Genomic DNA, 10386 nt, shown 5'->3' on the forward strand with positions numbered 1-10386 from the left:
CTTTGACCCTCTCTGCCTCTCATTCTCTCAAGCCACCCACAGGTGACAATCTTCACTTTAATTTGTCCTCTGCAGGGACTGACAGGAAATGGGAAAAACCTGGCCAGGTAAGCAGGCAGGGAGGCCAGGCTGGGGTCAGGTGTGGGGGGTCAACCACTGAGGTCAGGAGCCCTGCAGGCAGCAAGCCACCATGGCTTGGGAGGGATGGTTTAGAAAGTATCAACAAAGGCTGCAAACAGTGGCTCACGCCTGTAATTCCAGCACTTTGGGAGGCTGAGGCGGGTGGATCACCTGAGATCAGGCGTTCAAGACCAGCCTGGCCAATATGGCAAAACCCCATCTCTACAAAACTACAAAAAAGTTAGCCGGGCATGATGGTGGGTGCCTGTCATCCCAGCTACTTGGGAGGCTGAGGCGGGAGAATCACTTAAACCCAGGAGGCGGAGATTGCAGTGCAGTGCAGTGGCTGAGATCGCGCCACTAGCCTGGGCGACAGAGCAAGATTCCATCTAAAAAAAAAAAAAAGTATCAGTGATGAAATTACCGATGATGGGGTAACCCCAGGAACCTCTCTGCCTCCACCGTAAAGAAGCATCAAGCAGAACCCGGCTGTGTGCAGGGCAGTCACACGCCTTCAGAAGAGCCCAGGTCTGGGCACAGCTGCCCGCTCAGGCCAGAGGGAGGCCTGCCATGCCCCAGGAAGGCACTGGCTTGGAATTTTTCTTCATTGTGAAGAATCATGATGATGAATTAGAATTAGTGAGTTTGGCACGAATGAGGTGCTTCCTCCGGGACGTTGCTGGAGGGCGCTGCTATAGCTGGCATCCCGGCCTGGAGGCACTTCCCCTCTCATTCTTCTCAGGAGTAAGTCCTGGCTGAGACCTGCTCCCAGGGCAGGACTCTGGGCTTCAGGAGCGTGGTCCTGAGCCGCAGGGGCATGATGGCTGGTCTGCAACAGGCTTCACACCCTGTGAACGTGTGGACGCTCCAGAGCCCTGGAATTTCAGCAACGTCAGCCAACGGCCACAGGGACAACCACGGTAAAGCCAGCCTGCCAGGAGAAAAGTAACAGACCAAGCTAAAATCACCTCCGGAACTTCCTGTCTGCCTGGACATCTGTCTACAGGGCCTGAGAGAGGAACTGACACTTTCTCCTCCCGCACAGCCACATCAGGAAACAGCCTCTCCGGCAAAGGCTGCCCAGGCCCACCTGGACTCCACTCAGAGCCTGAGCCCTCGGTTCCCGTGAAGCTCTGAGGGCAGGTTGGCAGCCACAGCACTGGGCCAGGACCCAAGATGGGGCAGGCCAAGACCCAAGATGGGGCAGGCCAGGCCCTCCACCAAGGGCCCAGTCCCTCTATGCAGATGCAGGCCGTGCCTGTGTGTGGCCAGGGGCCCCTGGGACAATGCAGTGAGGAAGGGCAGGTGGATGTGCTTGGACTGAGACAGAAAGCTCCAGGGCAGCGCTTGCCATGAGCGTGGGCACCACCCTCCTCCTCTTCCTCCTCCTCTTCTTCTTCCTCCTCTTCCTCCTCCTCCTCTTTCTTTTCATTCTCTTCCAGGCACTTCCCCTGCAGCTGCAGTGGGAGGTGTTTCCAGATGCTGGAATGTGCTCCTGGGGCAGCAGCTCCCTGTCTGCTGGAGTCTCTCCTGGACTCCTCTGCTGGGCTGTGCACACAGCACCGATCTCAGGGCACAGCCGGTGGGGAGGCCACAGAGGGGAATCCTCTTGTGGCACTGGGGGTAAAGGTCCTGTCTTCCAGCCGGGAGCAACTCCATCCCGTGTGGCCTAAGGCAAAACTTGGAATCCATGTTGAATCCATCCTCCTCTTTTTAGACAATCTAGGGTAACTTCCTGATGTTGCCGTGGCATTTGTAAACTGTCGTGGCGCTGGTGAGAGTGTCTCTTAGCATGCTAATACATTATAATCAGAGTATAAAGAGCAGCCACACGGTGAAACCCTGTCTCTACTAAAATACAAAAAATTAGCCAGGCATGAAGGCATGTGCCTGTAATCCCAGCTGCTCGGGAGGCTGAGGCAGGAGAATTGCTAGAACTTAGGAGGTGGAGGTTGCAGAGAGCTGACGTCACGCCACTGCACTCCAACCTGGGTGACAGAGCGAGACTAGGTCTCAAAAAAAAAAAAAAAAAAAAAAGGCCAGGCGTGGCAATTCACGCCTGTAATCCCAGCACTTTGGGAGACCGAGGCGGGCGGATCACGAGGTCAGGAGATCAAGACCATCCTGGCTAACACGGGGAAACCCCGTCTCTACTAAAAATACAAAAAATTAGCTGGGCGTGGTCGCGGGAGACTGTAGTCCCAGCTACTCGGGAGGCTGAGGCAGGAGAATGGCGTGAACCCAGGAGGCAGAGCTTGCAGTGAGCCGAGATCACACCACTGCACTCCAGCCTGGGCGACAGAGAAAGACTCCGTCTCAACGAAAAAAAAAAAAAAGAGCAGTGAGGATGACCAGAGGTCACTCTTGTCACCATCTTGGTTTTGGTGGGTTTTACCCGGCTTCTTTACCACAACCCGCTTTATTAGCGAGATCTTTGTGACCCCTACCTTGTGCCAACCTCCTGTCTCAACCTGTGACTTAGACTGCCTGACACCCTGGAAATACAGCCCAGTAGGTCTCAGCCTCATTCTACCCAGTGCCTACTTAAGATGGAGTCACTCTGGTTCAAATACCTCTGACAGTGGGGTGGGACCCAGGTACGTCTAACATGCAGCCAGCTCATACTCACTCAGAAGAAGCACTGTGCTGTGCAAATGGCAGGCCAAAGGAAGTGACCAACCGTGACCTCACGGGAGCGGGCTTATGGTGACAGACAGGGTCCCACTGTGATTTTATTGAAAGGAGCCAGAGGTCCAGGGGGATGGGATGGTCTGGCCAGGGGTTGTGATCCATGGCAATAGCCACGTTGGCCATGACCAGAATGGGTGAGGGGAGACAATCTGGGAAGCCAGGGAGGAAAACGCGGGGTGTGCTCACCCCTGGGGCCAACGCTGCACTTGCTGGAGCATGAAGGTCTTCCCCAGGCCTCACCGTGGTCCAGCCCCGCCCAGGGCCCCAGGTGTGGAAACCATTACTAAATATTCAAGATTTTCACAGCTAGTTGAGAACTAGCTGGAAGCTTACAAATGGCCACAGCAGGAGTATGGAGCATTTACACGACAGAAACTGTGAACTCTAAAACCAGGGCTGCGCCTGGGGTGTGTTTTGTTTGGAGCGCCTGCTTAGCCGCACCCATCACTCCTTGCTCTCCCATGGCCAGCCCTGGGCCCACGACCTTCATTCATTTATTTATTTATTTATTTATTTATTTATTTATTTATTTATTGAGATGGAGTCTCGCTCTGCTGCCCAGGCTGGAGTGCAGTAGCGCGATCTCAGCTCACTGCAACCTCTGCCTCATGGGTTCAAGTAATTCACCTGCCTCAGCCTCCCGAGTAGCTGGGACTACAGATGCGTGCCACCACGCCCAGCTAATCTTTGTATTTTTGGTAGAGACGGGATTTCACTATGTTGGCCAGGCTGGTCTTGAATTCCTGACCTCAGGTGATCCGCCTGCCTTGGCCTCCCAAAGTGCTGGGATTACAGGTGTGAGCCACCACGCCTGGCCCAAATTATTTATTTATCTGAATCTTTACATTTCCTGTTGCGAAGTTCCACGCTGACAAATGCTGTTTTGTCCAAAAAATCCTCAGGACAAATTGGCCAAGGGCATTTTCCTTAAATAACAATCCTTTACGTGGGGCCCATGGTTTATTTGCAAAATCCATGAATGAATTGTCAGTGTCTTTCTTAGTGACTGCTGCATGACTGTTTTCCAAAGGCCCCACCCTGGACACAGACCCCCATGTCAGCCTCAGCTCTCCCGAGCAGCTGGCCTCACTCCCGGGCTGTCCCCAGGGAAGCCCCCAGAGAGGTGTGTTATATTTTCAAGAAAAGGCCCTCAGCTCCTGAACATGTAACTTTTGTGAATTCAATGACAGTGACTCCTTTTGATAAAGGGAGTTTCCGTTCGTTTGTTTTAAAAAAATTTTTTTAACGGTCTCTATTTTTAACACTCTCAGCTGAAGCCCCAGGGTTGGCTTCATGAGGCCCAGGGTCCAGGACATCTCCTTTCCCATGAAACTGTTCTGCTGAAGCACCTGGGGGGTGGGGGGGCTTTGTATTCATTCATCCCACATTCACTCAGTCATTCTTTCATCCCATAGTCACTCATTCATTCAACACACATTCACTCATTCATTCATCCCACATTCACTCACTCATTCTTTCATCCCATAGTCACTCATTCATTCAACACACATTCACTCACTCATTCATTCATCCCACATTCACTCACTCATTCGTCCCACATTCACTCACTCACACATTCACCACACATTCACTAGCTCATTCATTCATCCCATATTCACTCACTCTTCATTCATCCCACATTCATTCACAGGCATCCATCCATTCATTCCACATTCATCTGTCCCTGACAGATGTCATGTGTCAGGTGGTGGGACCTGTTCCAGGAATTGGAGACAGAGGGCAAGCCATGCAGAAGGCAGGTAAACCAGACAGTGATGGAGTGACCTGGGCTCTGGGAGAGAATCAAACAGAGGACTTATCAAACTGTGAGTGTTAGGGAGGCTTCTGAGGAGGTGACATTTGTCAAACCTATGACCTTGTGTCCTGTATCCTTCCATCCATTCATCCATCCCTCCCTCCCTCCCCTTCATCTATCCATCCATCCCTCCATCCATCCATCCCTCCATCTCTCCATCCATCCATCCTTCCCTCCTGTCTATCCCTCCCTCCCTCCATCCCTCCATCCATCCATCCCTCCCTCCCTCCATCCTTCCCTCCTGTCCATCCCTCTCTCCATCCATCCATCCCTCCATCCCTCCATCCATCCCTCCTTCCCTCCCTCCATCCTTCCCTCCCATCCATCCCTCCATCCCTCCATCAATCCATCCATTCCTCCCTCCATCCATCCCTCCCTCCCTCCATCCTTCTATCCCTCCATCCTTCCCTCCTGTCCATCCCTCCCTCCATCCCTCCCTCCATCCCTCCATCCATCCCTCCCTTCATCCTTCCCTCTCATCCATCCTTCCCTCCCTCTTGTCCATCCTTCCCTCTCTCCCTCCCTCCTTTCATCCATTCCTCCCTCCCTTCATCCATCCCTCCTCCTTCCATCCTTCCATTTATCCATCCCTCCTACCCACCCATCCCTCCCTCCCCTCCATCCCTCCCTCCCTCCCTCATCCCTCCCTCCATCCCTCCATCCCTCCATTCCCGTATCCCTCCCTCCTTCCCTCCATTCATCCATCCATCCAGCCAACCATCCATCCTTTTGTTTGCTCCTGTCCTGGGTGCCGGGAATGTGTGGCCTGCAGTGTTCACACCCCCTGCTGTGGCACCATGCCTAGCTGGAGAGACAGACACATGTAAGTCACCAGTCATCTCCCCAAGGGGTGGGCCTGGGGCTGACGGAGAAACCCAGAATGTTCTTCCACAGTGGCTGGGGGATGCCAGCTGAGCAGGGGACTCTAGAGAGAGGTTGGGGGAGCAGGGCCTGTCCATGCAGAAATCTTACCCATGGTGAGTAGGAACTTCCAAAGGTGAAGGACAGTGGGCTTTTCTTCAGGCTGATGGATTACTTTTTAAAATCATAACATGTCAGGCATGGTGGCTCATGCCTGTGGTCCCAGCTACTCGGGAGGCAGAGGCAGGAGGATCACTTGAGCCCAGGAGTTTGAGACCAGCCTGAGCAATATAGCAAGATCTGTCTTTAAAATAAAATAATAACATCCAGTTATCCCTCGGTATCCTCTGAGGATTAGTCCCAGGACCTCTGTGGATACTGAAGACCCCAGAATAAAATGGCGCAGTGTCTGCCTAGCACCTGTGCCTACCTTCCCGCACATCTTCCTGCATCCTGCAAACCATTGCTAGATCACTTATCAGACCTAACACAACGCAATGCTCTGTCAATAGCTATACTGTATTTTTTATTTGTGTTCTTTTTTCTTGCTGTATTGTTCTTTTGTTTTGTTTTGTTTTTCTTTTTCAAATAGTTTGCATATGGGTTGGTTGCGTCCAGGGATGTGGAACCCTCGGGTCTGGAGGGACAGCTGATCTCTCAATAGGTGAAAATGTTCCCTTTACCAGGAGAATGTTTTTGCCACTTTTGCTCTGTCTGCTCCTGGATCCGATCTGTGTCATTTTGCCCAGATCCTGGGCCCACTCCCAAGGAGGGCTCCCCCAGCTGCAGGGGTGAGGGCCTGTGCTGTGTGGGCGTGTGGCTCATCTGCCAGCAACCCACGATTGTTCCCTGGGGCTCTGCCACCCCCAGCTGACTCCTCTACACAGGCTCCTGATTCCTTGGGCAGGCCGTGTTGGTGGGGTGTATCCCAGAAAGGCATTGTGTGGGGTGCTGGTATCGCCAGGGGCCTGGGGTCCCCGGTCTCCTCTGTGACTTTCATGAGCAGAATGGAGGTATCCAGTCTCTCCTCATGTCACCACACCCCGCTGTCAGGAAGGCACAGGGTCTCAGGTTCCTAGTGTTCCCAGAACCTGCCTGCCAGAGGGCTGCAGCTCAACTGCTGTTAGCGTGGGTGGCTCTGAGTTAATGGCCCATTTTTCTGTGCAGTGCGTGGGGGGCAGCCTGAGCCTCTTACTCAGGTTGAACAGGAGCTTGGGGAACCCTCTTCCAGACCCTGAAGGGGTCCTGCTGTGCGTCCCGACCAGCACTCATAGGGTCTGTTCTGTGGTCCTGACCAGCACTCATAGGGTCTGTTCTGTGGTCCTGACCTCACTCAGGCCCTGCTCTATAGCGAAGAAACAAGCTAGACCTTTCTCCTCTGATGTGGAGACGGGAAAAAACAAGTTTTAGAATAACATGCCCAGAATGACCCCACTAGGAACAATCGATTGTAGGACTGGGAGGATTTGAACATGTGCAAGCAAAAGGAGGCACCAGAGGGCTGTTCAGATGGATAACTGTGCAGGTGGGCATTCGTGCAGGTGGGCATCCATGCAGGTGGACATTCACGCAGGTGGGCCTTTGTACAGGTGGGCATCCATGCAGATGGACATTCATGCAGGTGGGCCTTTGTACAGGTGGGCATCCGTGCAGGTGGGCATTCATGCAGGTGGGCATCCGTGCAGGTGGGCATCTGTGCAGGTGGGTATTCGTGCATGTGGACACAGGTGGGCATTCATGCAGGTGGACATCTGTGCAGTGGACATCTGTGCAGGTGGACATTTTTGCAGGTGGGCATCTGTGAAGGTAGGCACTTGTGCCAGTGGACATGGGTGCAGGTGGGCTTTCAGGCAAGTGGTTATTCATGCAGGTAGTCATCTGTGCAGGTGGATATCAGTGCAGATGGGCATTTGTGCAGGTGGACATCCATTAGCTGTCACCCTTATACCCACCATCCCCATCCTGAGGATCCAGGGCCTCCTTCCTTGCAATACGTCCCCCACTGTCACCTCAACAGGTAGGCAGGTCCTTACTACCTGCCTCTGCCTGCCCTCCAGGTCAGCCTCCCAAGTTTGGGCCTTCTTGTCGCCTCAGACTCACTTGCTTTCCAGCAATATGGCTATGTCACAGGCCCACATCCAAAATCCACACAGCCCACAGCACATGCAGGACAAGGGCAGCCAGTCAAGGTTGTACAGTCAGTCAGGGCTCACTGCTCCCTCCCCAGCCCTCCCTTGCCCTCTGAGAGACCCTTTTCTTACCCACCCAGGTGTCCATCCACCTGCCCTGGGGTCCCCTCCCCTCCTGTACCCTTGCAGCTCCCATGAGCCTCAGCCCCCTCCAAGCCCGTCTCCCCAGCAAAACCTTCCCTGAGACTCTAGCCCTTCCGTTTCCGCTGTGATAGGGTCTTACCACATCTGCAGAAGATTCAGTGTCTCCCGGCCCTGAGGCCCTGATGAATCACCCAGGCCTGGGTTCTTCCTGGGGACGGAAGACACTGACGGAGGCCACGGGGCCCACTTCCCTGTGAATATGAATATTCACATCCTCCTCCTTCGTGGCTCTTCCAAGCACAACAAATGTGCAGGCCAGAAGGACAGGCAGGATGATGATGTGGGGGCAGGAAGGGCTGAGAGCAGCTGCCCCCTGGGAGGGAGAGGGCCAGAGAGAGTGACCAGAGGTTCACAGACATAGACACGTCCCCACCATGGCCGGGGCTGGAAAGGAACAACCCAAAATGTCTCTGGACTTTGTCAAGTGTCTCCTGGGGTTTAAAATGGCCTGGGGTGAGAAGCTCTGGTCCAGGCAAAGTTGTGTCCCTGGACAATGACTGTGTCCAAATCGTACCCCCTGCCCAGGGTCTGAGTCATCCAGTCGTACCACAGTGGTGGCTCTTCTGCATGTGGACCAGAGACACCTGTTTTCCCTGATGCCCGACAGTGTTGGGGATGAACAAATGAATGAACAAACACTGCAGAGGGGAGGCCTCCCTCAGCCTGGGGCTGCTTGCCCACCTTCCCTGTGTGTCCTCCTGCCCCCAGCCCTGGAGGAAGCCCACGGTCTCACTTCGGAAAACCCCTCCAGAAAGCCCGGGACAGAGCAGGTGTGTGGTTCGGCTCGAGGAGGAAACCGGAAGCGACCATGTACCCATGCCTGGGCAGCCACCTGGAAACGCGGTCAGATGTGACCTCTCCACAGACTCGGGGGTGCTGGGCTTTGAGCAGAAGCGGCCGGGTGGTCCTCCTGGGTGCCTCAGGGGCCCGGGAGCATGGGTCAGGGCAAGTGGCTGTTCCCTGGCCTCAGGTGACCTAGGTGCCCGGTGAGTGAGGCATGGCAGGCGATACTGCACCCCACCCGCCGCGTACACCTCTGGAATAGCGATTGCCATGATCGATGTCAGTAGCCCGGGCTGGGAGCCGGCAGGTGGGTGTGGCGGGGTGGAAGGAGCTGGTGTGAGAGGAAGTAGGGCAAGCGGGGGCTGGGAACTGGTTTGGGAACAACCGCAGCCTGGTCAGGAGGACCCACAGGGCCTGGACAGGGGCTGGAGCTGACCGCTGACTGACCAGCTTCGCTGCAGCCACGTTCCTGCAGGGGACACAGACCCACCCACATTAGAAAAGTGACCCCTGCACCCCTAGTCAGCCTCCCGGAACGGCCATCACCACTGTTTCCTGATTCGCTGGTGCACGTCTCCCCCACGGGGCACACGTGCGTGAACTCAGGCCTGAACAGAGCTGCTCACAGCACCCACTTCCCTTTCGGTTTTAAAGCTGCTGTGCCCGGGGGAGGGAAGCCTTCCCCCAACGGGCGTTCTTATTTGTTTTCTTAATCACAGGTAATCAGAACTGAGCAGATGATTGGGTCACAGCCAGGAGACTGATTTTGTATCCAGAAGTTTCTGTTTCACAATCGCTAAGCTACTCATGCTCAAAGATTAGTGTCAACAAGAAATAAATAGACTCTGATACAGATATAAAATGAACGTACGTTCAAGATTTCCTTCAACTCATTGTTGGTGCAGAAACCGGTAAGATGCACCAGCCAGGTCAAAGGAGAAGTGACAGAGGCACCTGTGTACATGGAGTAAAGGGATGCAGGGACCCTTCACACACGAGGACTGGCTCTCCCACCGATGGGCGGGTGGTGGGAACTCGTGGGCAGCCGCAGGCAGAGCCCATCTGCATGCTGTCCAGGCAGTCCAGACTGTCCAGGCTGCTGCAACAGAGGACCACAGGCGGGGGCTAGAAACTGCCGATGTTTGTCCTCGCACAGTTCTGGAGGCCAGAGTCCAGCATCGAGGCGTCGGCAGGACTGGCTCCTTCTGGGAACTCGGGGAGAATCCGGTCCAGCCTCAGCCCCTTCTGGCACAGCCGGCAGCCCTGGTGTCCCCCTATCAAGGCTGCAGTGCTCCAGTCTCCGACTCTGTCCTCCTGTGGTTTGCCTCTGCAGGCCCCAAATCTCCCTCTCGTTCCTTCTACACGGGTGCTAGCGTCGGATTCAGGGTCCACCCACATAACCCAGGATGACCTCATCTCAAGAGCCTTAATTTGTCTGGGTGTGGTGACTCACATCTGTAATGCCAGCACTTTGGGAGGCCAAGGCAGGCAGGTTGCCTGAGGTCAGGAGTTTAAGACCAGCCTGGCCAGCATAGTGAAACCCCGTCTCTACTAAAAATACAAAAATTAGCTGGGTGTGGTGGCAGGCGCCTGTAATCCCAGCTACTCGGGAGGCTGAGGCAGGAGAATTGCTTGAACCCAGGAAGCGGAGGTTGCAGTGAGCGGAGATCGTGCCACTGCACTCAACCCTGGGCAACAAGAGTGAGATTCCGCCTAAAAAAAAAAAACAAAAACAAACAAAACAAAACAAAAAAAAGAGCCTTAATTTAATGACACATCTAC

The 10386-nt window shown here is 54.4% G+C and overlaps 1 long non-coding RNA gene across 1 annotated transcript; it reads right to left on the reverse strand.

Moving 5' to 3' along the window:
• Positions 1-5988: 5988 nt before the first annotated feature.
• LOC129483070 (uncharacterized) lies at positions 5989-9782 on the reverse strand. The gene is made up of 2 exons (XR_008657886.2): positions 7901-9782; positions 5989-7366 (listed from the first exon to the last, which is right to left on the reverse strand). It is a non-coding gene; the product is annotated as an uncharacterized lncRNA (long non-coding RNA).
• Between the last annotated feature and the right edge of the window lie 604 nt (positions 9783-10386).

The sequence above is a fragment of the Symphalangus syndactylus genome, chromosome 5 (genome assembly GCF_028878055.3).
Source record: "Symphalangus syndactylus isolate Jambi chromosome 5, NHGRI_mSymSyn1-v2.1_pri, whole genome shotgun sequence".
Taxonomy (NCBI): Eukaryota; Metazoa; Chordata; class Mammalia; order Primates; family Hylobatidae; genus Symphalangus; species Symphalangus syndactylus.